The sequence below is a fragment of the Wyeomyia smithii genome, chromosome 3 (assembly GCF_029784165.1).
Source record: "Wyeomyia smithii strain HCP4-BCI-WySm-NY-G18 chromosome 3, ASM2978416v1, whole genome shotgun sequence".
Taxonomy (NCBI): Eukaryota; Metazoa; Arthropoda; class Insecta; order Diptera; family Culicidae; genus Wyeomyia; species Wyeomyia smithii.
The window spans coordinates 29673500-29689593 of NC_073696.1; the positions used below are offsets into that span (position 1 = coordinate 29673500).

The window sequence follows — 16094 nt, forward strand, 5'->3', positions numbered from 1 at the left end:
AGCTCAATCGGACTTCGGAAAGTGGTGCTTCAAAGCGATCAAAGTTTTACTTTTTCGACCGATGAAATATGCGCAGGTTGTACTAGTTATGAAATTGTCGTGTCGATAAAATTGGTTTAATGCCAAATGATTTAGAAATGCATTAAATGTCGAGGTCTAGTGTTATCTCAAAAAAAATTTTTTTGAACCGACTTTCTGAGGCTTAGAAATTTTTTAACTTTGAAAAAAAAGTCTCAAAAAGGCGGTTTCCTCGACATTTTTTTAAGATTTTTTTTTTAATTTCAAACACAGTTGACTCTCAAGAAAATTTGTTTTTCAATATCGAACATTTAGATTTTTATCGGTCAAAAAAGTGAACCGTGACCACATTGATTGCGGTACATCTTTCCAAAGTTCCAGGGTGGCCACTCTACCGGGAAAAAAAGGAAAAGCGGGAAAAAGCCGGGAATTTCAAATCACCGGGAAAAAAATACGGGAAAACCGGGAATTTAGGCTTCACGCCGGGAAAATCATCCTCCTTCATGTCTGCCGCTTCATTTGTTCAACAGTTTCTGAGGAAATGTCAACATGAGACCCTGTTTTTTTTCATGTTTACCTAACTGGCATGATTCTGCCGGCTAGGGGGAAGCTGGTTGTTGGTTTCAGATAAAGTCGACAGCGGCTTCGCAGCAAGATCTGCGTCAAATAAAATCAGGCTTGATCAGGTGGATAAATTTACTCTTCCGTAACATATATTGTCAGATTTTAAAGAAGTCAAAAAGTTATCAGCGTCGCGGGAGGCGTATTGAAACTTCTTGTGAATAGTGTTCGACATCGCATCGGGGAGAATCCGGTCAAAAGTCAAATAGGACCGGAAACTTCGAGTCTCGATTTTATTTCTGTTGGAACTATTTCCGTAGCAGACCAAACACAAGGATTGTTGGATTCAGCTTTAGCTGTAAAATGTATTTTTTTTTTTTCAATAAGGATATGTGTTTCTTAATTAAATACCTACAAATTTTCAGTTCAATCTATCACCGTCGAGATTCTTCCCGTATCCTTTTCAGGTTGACAAATTACAACTACAAATTTTAATACTATATATTTTAGAGAGGGAAACACAATTTCAATTAACTTACTTGAATTGTAAATAGTAGGTTTAAGTAGAGTAACAAATTAATTATTTAATTATTTATTTTAGGTGGAACAAATTTTAGAAATATAGTTTATTTCAATTCAGCAGCTATCGAGCATGACTTTTGCTTTCTATGAACGATCAGTGAAGGAGAATTCTTGCTTGTCACCGCTACGTGCGTCAAATGTGCCCGGCCACTATATGCCAATTTCTTAGCGCGTAGTTTACACTGCTGTAGTCGTCGGGGGCTTTTCGCCGTCACATTCCCCCACCCGTGATCCGCTATCAGGATCACCATCCTTCATGACGTCGAGCAAAGCCAGCTTGACTACCGGCCTTCGAAAAACTCCTCCCTTAGTGCGTACCCATGCTTGGCGTACACGACCATCTTTACCACAACATACTTTCTCCACTCGTCCTCTTATCCATTGATTTCTTACTGTCCCATCTACTACCAAAACCAAATCTCCTTCCTTAATTTCTCTGACATTCCCGAACCATTTGGACCGCCGTGAGATCACTGGAAGATATTCTTTCACTCATCGCCTCCACAACTGATCAGTCAAGTGCTGCGCCAGTTTCCAGCTACTTCTGAGAGCCAACCGATAATTTATTGGAAGTACAGGCAATTGCTTAACCCCAGAGGAACTGCCCAACAGAAAGTGGTTTGGGGTGAGCGCTTCCTGGTCTGCCGATTCTAGAGGGATATATGTTAACGGTCTCGTATTTATCATTGCTTCTGCTTCAATGATAACTGTCTCTAGCGTTTCGTCATCTGGCTTCCGTGCTGCTTCTATAATTGTTCCAATCGCAGCTTTCACAGAACGAACCATTCTTTCCCATACTCCACCCATATGAGGAGCCCCAGGTGGATTGAAGGTCCATCTGGTATTTGAGTTGGTGAACACTGAAGCTAGGGTTTTCTCTCGATCCCGAATTTCCTTTTTTAATTGGTTGTTGGCACCATGGAAATTTGTCCCGTTGTCGCTAAAGAATTCCGCAGGTGAACCTCGCCTCGACACGAAACGCCGAACTGCTAGTACTCAGGACTCTGTGGACATACTGTGTACTACTTCCATGTGAACAGCGCGTATACTTAGGCACGTGAAAAGTGCAACCCAACGTTTCACGTTGCTGCGCCCGAATTTAACCAAGATCGGTCCAAAATAATCAAGACCCACGAAAGTGAACGGTCTTACAAAGGGTGTTACACGGACGTTTGGTAATGGGGCCATCGGTGGTGGCCTTGGTATGGCGTTGCGTATACGGCACAATGCGCATTGTTTGGCACGTTCGCGACTAACGCTCGCATCCTAAGAATATGGTATTCCTGCCTCATTTCGTTTATAATCGTCTCTCTGTTAGCGTGGTTGAAACGACGATGAAACTTATCTGCCAGTAAAAAGGTTATACGCGATTTCTGTGGTAGAATAGCAGGGTGTCTGACTGCATATGGCACCCAAGTCGCTGTATCGATCCTTCCTCGTACCCGCATCACACCGCATTGATCTAAAAACGGCCAAAGTTTGAAGATAGAGCTCGCCCTAGATACCGCTGAATGCTTCCACTGCGACTGTTCGTTGATTTTATTGAGTTCTCCTAGTTCTTTACCATACCATTCCTGCTGTGCTTGCTTATATATCGTGATTTCAGCCTTGACTAATTCTCCCTGCTTCAATACTCCGAATTCCAATTGTTCGCCTCGACGTTTCCGCCTTATATTATCGTTCCAGTTTTTCCCAACAGCTAAACCTGTTTATTTCCACCAACGGCACGATCTTCTCGTGCAAATTAACTCGACGAATTTCTTCCTCAGTAGAATAAGGGACAGTTCGTTGTTTTGGCCAGAAGCTCTCCGGTTCTGACAAGAATTTCGGCCCACGAAACCATGGGTTGTTCGCGTCAAACCTCGGTCCTCCCCACTTTGTCGCCATATCCGCCACATTCAATTCACTTTCAACTTTCTCCATTCCTTTACATCAGTTGTAGAAAGAGATGACACCCCGTTAGGCATATAGACGCGAGGCATACGGACGCGAGGCATAGTACGCTAGGCATAATGGACGGCAGGCATACGGACACGAGGCATATGGACGCGAGGCCGAATAGACGCAAGGCCGAATGGACGCGAGGCCGAATGGACGCGAGGCCGAATGGACGCGAGGCCGAATGGACGCGAGGCCGAATGGACGCGAGGCCGAATGGACGCGAGGCCGAATGGACGCGAGGCCGAATGGACGCGAGGCCAAATGGACGCGAGGCCGAATGGATACAAGGCCGAAAGGACACAAGGCCAAGGGGAAGTGATGTGGAATATGTTATTATCGTCATCATCTATACAGCATTCGATAACATGTATTTCGCTTCAAAGTGTCATTTAGAAAGCAATACACTCGCGGCCTTCGGCCGACTCGCTGTTCGAGCGAATGCTGTCCTTACTCGCTACCGCTCGTTCGGACTTAACTAAGGGAAGAAAACTCTGTTTGAGTAGACCTAGCAAACCAGTAAATCAGTCGTTTGGGTGCGAGAGGCCGCCGCTTCCGACGGCGGGTCGGCGGCCGGCTCGGACTGCGGAAACCACGGCGGCTTAGTGCCGCCTCGTTTCCTTGCCCTCGATTATGCGTCTTCGCCGCATGATTTCAAGAAAGGTATTATACCCAACTTAAACTCTGTAGGAATATAATAACACCTGAACTACATTATTGGATCTCATGCGATCGTACAACATCGCATTCGGCCTCGCGTCCATTCGGCCTTGCGTCCATTCGGCCTTGGGTCCATTCGGCCTCGCGTCCATTCGGCCTCGCGTCCATTCGGCCTCGCGTCCATTCGGCCTCGCGTCCATTCGGCCTCGCGTCCGTTATGCCTTTTGGCAGTATGCCTCGTATCCATTATGCCTCGCATCCATTATACCTCGCGTCTGTATGCCTAGCATACTATGCCTAACATCCATATGCCTAGCGTCCATATGCCTCGTGTCCCGTCCCCGTAGAAAGAATTTCCGCCACACGAAACCCGACGTACTGTTGATACTTTCTACTGTCTGACCGCAACCACGCCAAAACTATCTCGGAGTCTGTCCATAGGACACGTCTAGTTACTTTGAGTTTATGCATAGTTATGACACTGTTTAGCAACCGCGAACCCAGCACGGCGCCACGCAACTCCAAGCGAGGAATGGATATCATCTTGAGAGGAGCAACTTTAGCTTTTCCAGCGACTAATGCTACTTCAACACCTTGGGATGTTTCCACTCGAAAGTAGATTACACTAGCATAAGCAGATTTACTAGCATCTACGAAAACATGTACTTCGAGCGTCGAGTAAGTACTATATCCGGCTCCAGGGAAATAACACCGGGGTACTTTGACCGAATTTAGCTCGTTCAGGAGCGCCGTCCAACGCCTCCATTGTACACACAACGTACTGCTTATTGGCTCGTCCCAGTCAGCACCTGATGCCCATATGTCTTGCATTAATGTTCGGCCATGAATCAGGAAAAAGCAAATTAAACCTAGCGGATCGAATAAGCTCATAACTACACGAAGAACTTCTCGTTTAGTTGGTGTATGCAAATCATCCAGCGCTTGTTGAAGATCTTGGCGCCATACGTAAGTGTAGGTGAGCACATCACTGCTTGGGATCCACTTCATTCCCAAAACCGACTCCACAGTTGCCCCCTTTTCCGCATTGATAAGTTTCGCAACTCCTATCGACTCTGCACCGACTTGCGCTACTATTGCTGGATCGTTGGAAAGAAAATTCCTGATTTCAAACCCGCCTTCTGCGTGTATCCGCTTAACTTCATTCCAACCCTTCACTGCTTCTTCGGCTGTTTGAAAACTGTCCAGATAATCGTCCACATAGTGGTATTGTAGAATAGCCTCAACCGCCCTCAGGAATAGAGCCTCAAACTCCTGCGCATTTAGATTTTTTATATATTGTGCAGAGCTCGGCGAACACGTAGCTCCGAAAATAGCTACATCCATTACATAAACTTCGACCTTTGATGTTGCTTTATCTCGCCACAGAAATCGCAAGAACTGACGGTCTGCTCGCCTGATGAAGAAACGATGAAACATCTCTCTTATATCTCCCGTCAGTGCATAAGCATATAAGCAGAAATGAAAGAAAACTGCAATCAGCGACGTCAGAAAATCAGGACCTTTCAACAACGTTGAGTTTAATGAAATCCCGTTAACTTTCGCGGCAGCATCCCAAATGATCCGCACCTTATTAGGTTTTTTAGGATTAAGCACTACTCCCAGCGGTAAATACTTGTGTTTACAAGTTCTTCCTGCGTAGCTCGGTGTGCGTATCCCTTCCTTTCATATTCCCGTATTTATTGACGAACAGAGTCGTAAAGATGCGGTTCTTTGCTAAGTCGTCTCTCCAATGACCGCAAACGCCGGTAGGCCATACCGTAGCTATTGGGAAACTCGATGTCATCCCACTTCCATAAAAGCCCAGTCTCGTATCGGTTTCCGACTTTGATTGTCGTAGATTGAAGAAGCGAACGCGCTCGTTTGTCATTCTCTGACTCAAGCGGAGTTAGCGGTGGTACTACGCCAGAATCATCCAGCGTTATATAATCGCGAACTAGCTGGTTCAAATCGGGCTCCGGATTGGTCCATCCTCCAACGTGAAACCCACATATAAATGGTTCCGAAACAGGCTGTGCACATCCGTATATGCTCCAGCCGAGCCGACATTTGGCCGCCATTGGTTGGCCACAACCTCCTTCCCGGATCTTCAAAGGAACCGTGAGTTTCAGGTTGTCAAGACCAATCAGGAGCTTTGACGTAATGTCTACGTAGTCATTTATTGGCAGTCCTCGTAAATGTGGATAGATTGTTGCTAACCGATGATAACGCAACGATTGCATCGGTAATTGAAGACCAGCTACGGTGCGTGCATCGAACAACTTGTACCGTTTCGCCAACTCACTACCACAAATTTCCATACGTATCCGTTTAGAATTTGGCTCAGTCCGAGTGATGTTCCCAGTCCACTGTAAATTTAAAGTTTCAGCAGGTCCAGTCATCCCCATCTTTACCGCAACCGTCTCATCCAAAAGAGTCAGCTGCGAGTCTTCATCTACGAACGCATACACATCCAGCTTGCAGTTTTCCCCATACAGTTACAGGAAGAATCCGAAAAAAGGGACCGCCACTGGTCTGTTCGCCTGCATGGCTTGTAGAGACTACTGTCGATACGGATGGTATAACCGAGTGAAGCAGTGTGTGGTGACGCATACGACACCCCTCTATTCCACATCCTCGCCAAGTTTTACAAGGCCATTTCCCGTGTTGATTTAGGCAGGTTCTGCATAAGGAATTCTGACTCGCCACTTTACACCGCTCATCAACGTTCAACAATTTGAATTTAAAACAATCCGCCACTCTATGTCCTTCAAGTTTGCAAAAAATACAAGTCTTCTTTGGTTGTCTCACTGCTGGTGTGGCTGTATTATTGTTTGACGGTGATGGCCCAGCCGAAGTCTCTGCATGAGTTTGTACATATCCTCGGTCTTTGGACTTCTGATGAACTCCTTTGGATGTTTTTCCCGTAGGTGTGTCATCCATCACTTCGAACGCCAGCTCTACTAATGACGACATGAATGATCCGAACGTACTAAGGTTAACTTCTGCAACATTGCTTTCAAATGCTGACCACTTCAACCTATAATCCACAGGAAGTTTTCCCACTAGATCGTGAAGCAGTGATGGGTTCGTTAAATGGGATTGTTGGTTTGCAATCTCCAGGTGCTCTACTAAATTATCAACCGCCATACCAAAGTCAACTATACTTTCCAAATCGTCCATTCTTGGAGGTGAAAGGTGACGAATTCTCTCGGTGAGAGCATTGATCAAAGTTTCCGGTCGACCTTAACGCAACTGTAAAGTTTTAATTATATGCGGTACACTGCTTGGAGAAAGCAGTCTGCTACGCACCATTTCTAAAGCTGGACCTTTCAGGCAGCGCTGCAACCGAAGTAAATTTTCATCCTGAGAAAAACCGCACGTAGTTGTTGAACGTTCAAAGTTATTAATCCAGATAGGCCATTCCTCTGGATTCCCCGAAAACACTGGGAGATCTTTTCCCATCACCTGCCTTGCTGCTAATTGACGGCTGGTGGGATTTCTCTCTACTCGCATACTATTGTTCTGGTTGTCGTCATCTTCGCTTACCTCAGACTCATCCAGCTCTTCACATTTTCTTAGAGGCCTCTGAGTTTTATTAGTAATAGGATGGAGAATATCGTGAAGAATAGGATTCGATTTCTTAACATGAATGTTAGCCCGTTGCTTTACTGCTGACGTGGAATTATTTTTGTTTCCCTCTGTCTGCTTGTTTGATTTCTGCAACCAACTTTCCACCTTTTGAACCGATTCCTCTGTCTCACTTTGACAAACGCTCGAAACATCACTACCGCATTGTGACAACTGCCGAGCAAGACTTTTTATTTTTTTATGAGACTGCTGTCTCATTTCTGATTGGGCTTTACGAAATTTTTCTTCATCCGCGAGTTGTTTTTCTTGATACGCTTTTTCATCTGCCAACTTTTTGGCTTCTAATGCTAATTCACGATCTCTCATTTGCTTTTCTAAATTTAACTTTTTTTGCATCATCTCTTTCTTCTCTTTTTGATTCCTGCTCTTCAATACGTTCTTGTTCCTCTATCACTCTAATCTCTATCTCGATCGCCCTATTCTTAACACTAGAGGCAGCACTTACGGACCCTTTGTTTGTCGACTTCTTGCTTCCTTCAGTTTTGCATACTTTTGATGATTTTCCTCCGCTGGTTGGCAAGAGCAACAATTTTGGTACCGATTGGTTTCGATTAGGTGTTCCGCACGACATGCATTTCCACGGCTGATTCGAGACGTCTTCGTTAACATTCGCGCAGGTGAAATGGAACCAACTACTGCAGGTGTCGCATGCCACCATATCCTCGACACTATCCGGGCGATCACAAGTTGCACAAGCAGACTCCTCTTGTGGATTCTCACCATCACCAACTTTACTCATTATCAGGGGATCTCGCGGTGAAAATTTCTAAAGAAATTGTTGGAACTATTTCCGTAGCAGACCAAACACAAGGATTGTTGGATTCAGCTTTAGCTGTAAAATGTATTTTTTTTATAATAAGGATATGTGTTTCTTAATTAAATACCTACAAATTTTCAGTTCAATCTATCACCGTCAAGATTCTTCCCGTATCCTTTTTAGGTTAACAAATTACAACTACAAATTTTAATACTATATATTTTAGAGAGGGAAACACAATTTCAATTAACTTACTTGAATTGTAAATAGTAGGTTTAAGTAGAGTAACAAATTAATTATTTAATTTTTTATTTTAGGTAGAACAAATTTTAGAAATATAGTTTATTTCAATTCAGCAGCTATCGAGCATGACTTTTGCTTTCTATGAACGATCAGTGAAGGAGAATTCTTGCTTGTCACCGCTACGTGCGTCAAATGTGCCCGGCCACTATATGCCAATTTCTTAGCGCGTAGTTTACACTGCTGTAGTCGTCGGGGGCTTTTCGCCGTCACAATTTCGAACCGGACCGGAACGGTGCTAGCCGGTTTGTACTTCCCGATTGTTGGTATGATTTTAACCACAAGCAGCAAAAAGCAGCAAAAAAAAATTTTTCTTTCTGTTGTTGGACCTTTTGACTACTTGATTTTGTTGGTAAAAGACGCCACCTTGAAGCGCTATTTGTTAAAGATTTCCCAGATTTTTTCTATATCAAAAACAAACAGTAGCTAAATTTTTTTTTTTTCAAATTGTTTATTCAGAGTGTCAGTTGAATTTATTTTACGGACCATGAGAAAAATTCTTATACATTACATTGACCCCAGCTCGAAAATTTTAAAGTTGTTTTTAAATTTAATTTAAAAATTGTTTTGAAATAACAGATCTCAACGTTTCATGCATTTTGCAAAATGCATCTTGACAGTTTCATGTGCATTTTTTCATTGGTCACTCTGAGGCTCTTCTTCCCAAAGTCCGCTTGAAGTTTTGCCTGAGGACATTTTTCTAGAAAACAAAAACTCTATGCCCCAACTCTTGAATTTATCCCACGCATTTCATTGGCATCCTGATACAGAAGCACTGCAAGCTCGAGAGAAGGTTGACAGAGAAAGAAGCAGAAGAAAGCAAAAAAGCGCGAGAAGGCAAAGATTGTCAACGATCTGGAGATAAAGAGGGCGAAAATTGTGCAGCAGATCACCATGAAGGTACTTGCTAAAGTCGACAAACAGCTAAACACGATGAAGGAGGAATGTTTTTCATAGTTTTGTAACACTATTTTTGCAAGGCACAAATAAGCATGTGAAAATTGATTTTTTTCTCATATGTTTTAAAAATAAAACACCGGGAAATTTCACTAAATATCATCGGGAAAACCGGGAAAAACCTGGAAATTGAAAATTGATATTGAGTGGCCACCCTGAAGTTCGTTTCAACTTAAACTACCTCTGAACAAAATTCGAAAAGTTGATTTTCATCGGCTTCCTAAAATATGTTTTATTTAATTTTATTTGAAACTTGATAAAAAATTTTAATTCAAGAAATGCCTATCGTTCCTTGTTTATTTTCTACATATTTTTTTTCAAATTAGGACAAAGAAGCGGGAAATGTTTGTGTATGTTTGCATTTTTCAATTATAAATACGAAAGTTAGTAGGTTTTTCTGTCAGTGTAGAGAAGTCTATTTTTACCACAGAAAAGATTCTCATTATACAAGTTTTAGTGACTCAATATTTGATTAATAACGACAGAAGAAGTTTTTTTGTTATTAGGGAAGGATACTTTGGGTTGAGATCCACCTTGATAAATGATACGATCAAATGATTCTTACCCGTCTCTGTTTAGCTGTTACCGGTTTAGTCTCTGTTCAGCTGGCTGATATCGGTTCAAACCAACAGTCAATTAGAATGCTGTTGGGGCCGCGCACGAGTGTGTGTGGTTTATTTTAAAAGAGAACGTGTGTGGTTCATTTTAAAAGAGAACAAAATCGTTTAATCTATTGATTTGAGACCGATTTAAACCAACAGCCAATCGAATGCTGCTGGGGCCACGCACAGAAGTGCAGGCTTGTTATTCTGCTCAATATGTAAAAAGAACGGAGTTAAATGTAGCTTTTTTATATCTCAACGCTGCTTACATCACAGCCAAGCGAAACAAGAATGGTTAATCACTTTAGTGAGAATACACAGAAGTACACCGTAGTGCGCACTGCTGATATAATACAACAGCGACAACTTGCGTTTCCTCGTAGAAGAATGTGATTCGGAGTTAGTTGCAGTTCAGGGATGCGAAGTAAACGCAACCTACTTCCCTACCCAGATGCTCCTCTCATGTGATTTATGCTCAAGAGACTCACTGTATAAGCCCTGCAGCGAGCTCCTTGTGTAATTATTGTGCGTAATGTTCTTTTGTGTGAGAACGTTCACCTTAATTTATTATCTCTCAGGAGAGAAGTTTAAGATTTAGCTACGGTGTTTCCTTTGCAAGCTCCTCAGATACATACACTTCGCTGCTCTTTTCAAGCACGTGCGTCGATGTTTTCGTTGTTTCCACAGTGAAAGATATTCTCCTACACGCCAGTGATTCTCTGAGGAGAAACGACGCCAGTGATTCTCTGAGGAGAAACGACAAGTGAAATGCAAAATATAATACTACATGTGGATCCGATTGAAACTAAAACAATATCGCACGCTAGCCTAGTTGAGAAAATTCGTTATCGATATTGTACAACGATACACCGTGCCCCAGTGCTGAGTCGAGAAAATTTCCAGCTCGAAAAGATCCTCGACCTGATCGGGAATCGAACCCGATATCACAACCATGTGGGAGAGCTAGCCGACCGACATCACTAACCACAGAACCACGGGGACTAACATACCATAAAAAAGTTGTTGGGGCCACGCACAAATGTGTATGGTTTCCTTGAAAGAAATAGAATACAATTAATTTTTATTTTTGTACCGCTAGTTAGGCCAGTCATAAAATAAATAAATTTCTAGTCATTGTTAAGGAGAGCATCAAATGAACAAAGAAATGACGGAGCATCACATTCGCCGTTATGGCATTTATGTGTATCTAATGAGCATTAAATTATCATACTATAAACTATTTCTTCTGCTGACTTTGTACGTCCAGCTTTAGTGACGTAAAAATCTACGAACAGCTTAAAACGATGATGAATTATGAACAACCCTGTGGTTCTACATGGAAATAAAAATCCCTGGTAAACTTTTCCGGTTATTTTTTTCCCGGGGGACAAACTCTTGCAGACTCAAATCACGTTTATTTGCTCCCTTGACATAAGTTCGCCTTCAGTTTAAAGTTCAGTATTCCGAACAAAATAACACATTTTTTATATATTTCTCAAGAATTATCAATCTAAACATTCGATTTACTGAATTCAACAATGATCATGCGCTCAACATTCAAACATTCAACATTTAAATGAAGCTTAAACCATTCCACGTATGTACAGTATTTCCAATGGGAAATGCAAATGGAATTAACGGCCTGTAACAAAAATTTAGCAAACGACAGCTTTGTTTTTTGTTTAGTTCTAGGGAATACATAGATGACTGTTCAAATATTCCTTCTGTGCCAGAAACAAGCATATTTTATTTTGTTCTATGGAGTGGATACAGCCGTACGTGATTAAATAAGTGAGCTGGCGATTCGCTGTTTGATGGGTGTGTTTTCCCCCAGGAATATTTTTGTTTATTTAATGCCATCCATGACTCATTGCATCCAAACTTTATATCTTTGGGCCAATATGGTCTACGGCTCGATCAAATGCTGTTTGTTTATTGTAACTCAAATAATCACACATGTGGTGACGTAAGACCGAACCTGAGAGATTTTAAAAATAGATCGATGCCGACTTTCACAGCGATAAGATGTGACATTTGGTTAAATCAGTCCGATCCTCGTCTCTTATCACATTCAACACATAAATCTATATTATTCCACACAGGAGAAAATCGTAACTGAAAACCCCATCTCTGTTGGTTCTGCTCGCGGTTGCAGACCTAAGAGCAATAACCATCATCCGAACAAACCTAAATTGAAATTATCGCTGCACTGCATAAATTGCACACATGATGATGAACCAGACAGAAGGCACTTGAGGTTCAATTTCGTAGGACGATATTCATTTTTTTATTCTTCCGTGTTTTTACAAGTGCGGCACTAATTTAGCGTCTGCCATGAAATTCTCCATCAAAGGGGATACACACTTGGCACTTGTTAATCGGTGAATCTGAAAGGAGCTATCACACACAAGCGAAAGGCGATAGCCCCATCGGCCCAGGGTCATCGAGAGTGTGATTGTTAATATTATGCGTTGAGATTATCGTTATTATTGTATAAAGGAATTAGGAGAAGAACAGGGTGAGATGAGTGTCCGTTGAAGATTGGAGTCTAAGTGAAAGTTGATAAGCTTCGCAAAATGTGTTGATAGTTACAAAACAACCTTTCAAAGAAATTGACGTTATTACTGTTCGCCCTTACTTTTCTTGAATAAACATAAATTTGGGGACTAAATTCTGTTGACGTGAAAGTTCCTCACGCAGAACAATGAGCATTGAAACCGCACACAGCGAGTAGGATGTGATACAATTCAAACAAGCGGATAGTATTACTTAGCATCAGCGAAACAACAGCAAAAAATACAGCGCAATTACAAACCGGTCCGGCAAGCGCTTCCTTCCTTCCTCTCCGCGCTGAACGCTGCTGCACTGTGTTCACTTCTTGTAGTTTAATTCCAATCCAATGCATCATAATCACTTTCGCTGCAGTCGTTTGCGTGTCATATGTGGTACTGCTACTAATTACTAAACATGTAGGAGGTAACCGAAGACAATAAACGGTACGGCAATAATCAATCACGGAAGGTTTTGTTCTGTCAATAATTGTTATCGCGTGTTAGTCCAAGGCCATAACAAAGGGCGGGGATCTGACTTAAGCTTAAATATACACTTTTATGGGACAGGTGTACATTGGAAAGCCAATTGAATGTATGGAAAAATTTGACCTTCTCATTTTATTTAGTAGTAGGACTCAAATATTTCGTCTCTTCGAAAAAAGTCCTCATGCAAAATTTCAGTTTGATCGGACTTCTTTAAGTTGTACCTCAGAGCGGTCACTTTTTTATTCGATGAAATTATGAAACATCGAATTCTACGTCTATCTAGAAGATAGATGCGCAATTTGAAAATCTAGCAATGGAACCATGAAAAAAGTGGTCAGGGTTTGAGCGCTTGTATTTCAGCTATTTTTATCATATTAAAGAGTTTTTGGAACGTTGTTGGCATTGTTGTTTTTGTTGTTTTACTCGCTCTAGTGCACAACGACACGACCACCAGAAATATAACACACAGTAGTAATGAAGCAAGAATGCAGAAATCTAGTTGTCATTGTCCATCCGATCACTGTAGCATGAGGATAAAACTGGATCGACCAGTAGCAACTAGAGGTGTGGTTAGTCATAGCGCAGCAGGCGGCGATTTCAAATATATTTTGTATAGTTTTTGCTGCAACACCTGCTCATTCGATCGCAACCTAGCCTTTTATACGGGACAAACAATCAGAGGATACCGACGGACCGTACTCGTGATTAAAATCACCTTCCACAGCGCTGTTGGGTCCCTGATGTGTCATACAAGAATGTCTGTAGCACATGTTAGTGATTCTGTCCGGATCTGGCGGGTTCACTTTTAGCCGTTTGGCCACTGCTCATAGTTGTGCGTGTGCTGGTGGCGTGTGTTTACTTGTATATGTGCTGTTTTCTTCACAGTAAAAAAAAAATTACATTACTTCAAATGCACATAAATGGAGCATTGGAAACCATGTAATATTCCGTGTGGCATTATATTCACATGCAATGTAAATGAAAATATTGTGAATTTGCATGCATATTTATATTCGAAGCTTTAAGCATATATCAATTAACGTACAGATTTACATGGCTTAAAACGATTCTGTATTGTGCATTATTAACGGTGTGAAATTATATATATTTTTCACTTTATGTGCTAGGAACCGTTATGTGCTTTCATTTGTATTAGTTGTAAATTTCATTTTTTGGTACTGTGTTGCTTGCAGTGTCATAGGTCATAGCGCCATTCGAAATGACGATAAATCAAACAAACTTGCCGGTGTCACTGTTATGAAACACCAATTTCACTTTTTAGCGCTCTAAAATTATATGATTGAAGTAGGGTATCGAACGTCTTCGGCAGTGGTTTTCTTTCGTTTCTTTTTCATAAGACTGCTGCAGAAATAATCTGCCGAAGACTTTCGTTATCCAGTTGATGTTTTTCTGTCACTTACAAAAACGTTACTGATAGTAGTGAAAACACTAATTAAAACTCTCACTTTTTTTTCTTAGTGTTCATTTGACGACCACGGCCAGTAAGTCTATCGAAAGTATGTGAGTTTCCTTGCAATTTCCTAATCTTCCAAACTCTTCCGCAATTCAAAGCTAATAATTTCGTCAAGTAAATGTAGATTACATACAATATTTCATCACAAATGTAATTCATTCAGGTCGGAATCGATTATCCGGAGTCTTGATCATCCGGTGACTCGATAACCGAAATTTTAGTTTCGATTATCTGGAATAATTTTTTTTTAACGTTGGTTTTTAACATTTATTTTGAAATTTTACCGAAATCTTACTTTTACTTTTCAGCATATTTGTTACCATTTCTGTGCTTTCTGGCATGTTTGGGATATGTTCCAGTCAGTGTTGTTGTCATGTGAGGTTCTCGATGCCGCCGCTTTCACACAGTAGAGAATTCTCCATTCAAGCTATTTCTCGTTCTTTCTTGCTCGCATTCACTCACGAGATCATATGCACACACTCCCGTCTACTCTCCTCGTGTGTACCTACTCCCCAACTCGCGAGAACGACCAGCCGAAGGCCTCTGCTAGGCTGAATGCCAACGCGATCGATCGAGCGAGATTTTTGCCACAGGTTTTATAATAGGGGGGGGGGATGTTTGTAATGATTTATTTATGTACTAATATCTATTCAGAATTATTATTGTGTGTTCTGCCACAAATGGTGACATTTCAACACTATTATATATATATATATATATATATATATATATATATATATATATATATATATATATATATATATATATATATATATATATATATATATATATATATGTATTTGTACGCTTTTTGCCTTTCTCCTAGAAAGGTATAGCAATCACTGGAAAAACCAAAGGTATAAAAGTGGTCCCAATGGCCGAATGTCATATACCATTCGACCCCTTTCGACGAACTGAGCATTTTCTGTATGTCTGTATGTATGTGTATGTGTGTGTGTGTGTGTATGTGCAACTTTTTTTTCTCACTCACTTTTCTCGAGATGGCTGGACCGATTTTCATAAAATTAATTGCAAATGAAAGGTCTAGTTGCGCCATAGGTTGCTATTGAATTTCATTGTAATCGGATTTTTAGTTTAGAGGTTATGTATCAAAAAGTAAAAATCACGAAACATCAATATCTCAGAAACCACATAACCGATTTCAATAAAACTGGTTTCAAATGATCGGCCTCACCCCAGAACCCTTAACTTTTAAATTTCGTTATGATTGAACATATGGTTCAAAAGTTATGTGAAAAAAAGTTATCCTGAGGTTGTTAAAACTCACTCATTTTTCTCATATATGGCTGAACCGACTTTCACAAAATTAGTGTCAAATGAAAAGTCTAGGTTGCTATTGAATTTCATTGCAATCGGATTGTAACTGTGTCCGTTGTTCATAAAAATGTGAAATCACCTAATGAAAGTAAACATATTGACTTTCTCCTAACGATCACTGGCTAATAAAAAGGTAGAAAAGTGATCCAAATGGCCTAATGTCATATATTACTCAACTCAGTTCGACGAATCGAGCATTTTCTGCATGTATGCATGTATAG

The 16094-nt window shown here is 41.1% G+C and overlaps 1 protein-coding gene and 1 long non-coding RNA gene across 2 annotated transcripts in view; one reads left to right on the forward strand and one right to left on the reverse strand.

Annotated features, from left to right (window-relative positions):
- LOC129726959 (kinesin-like protein KIF14) overlaps positions 1 to 16094 on the forward strand; it is a 53928-nt gene that overhangs the window by 17475 nt on the left and 20359 nt on the right. The window lies entirely within an intron of this gene.
- Positions 7609 to 8635, reverse strand: LOC129726962 (uncharacterized). The gene is made up of 3 exons (XR_008728439.1): positions 8420 to 8635; positions 8296 to 8362; positions 7609 to 8239 (listed from the first exon to the last, which is right to left on the reverse strand). It is a non-coding gene; the product is annotated as an uncharacterized LOC129726962 (long non-coding RNA).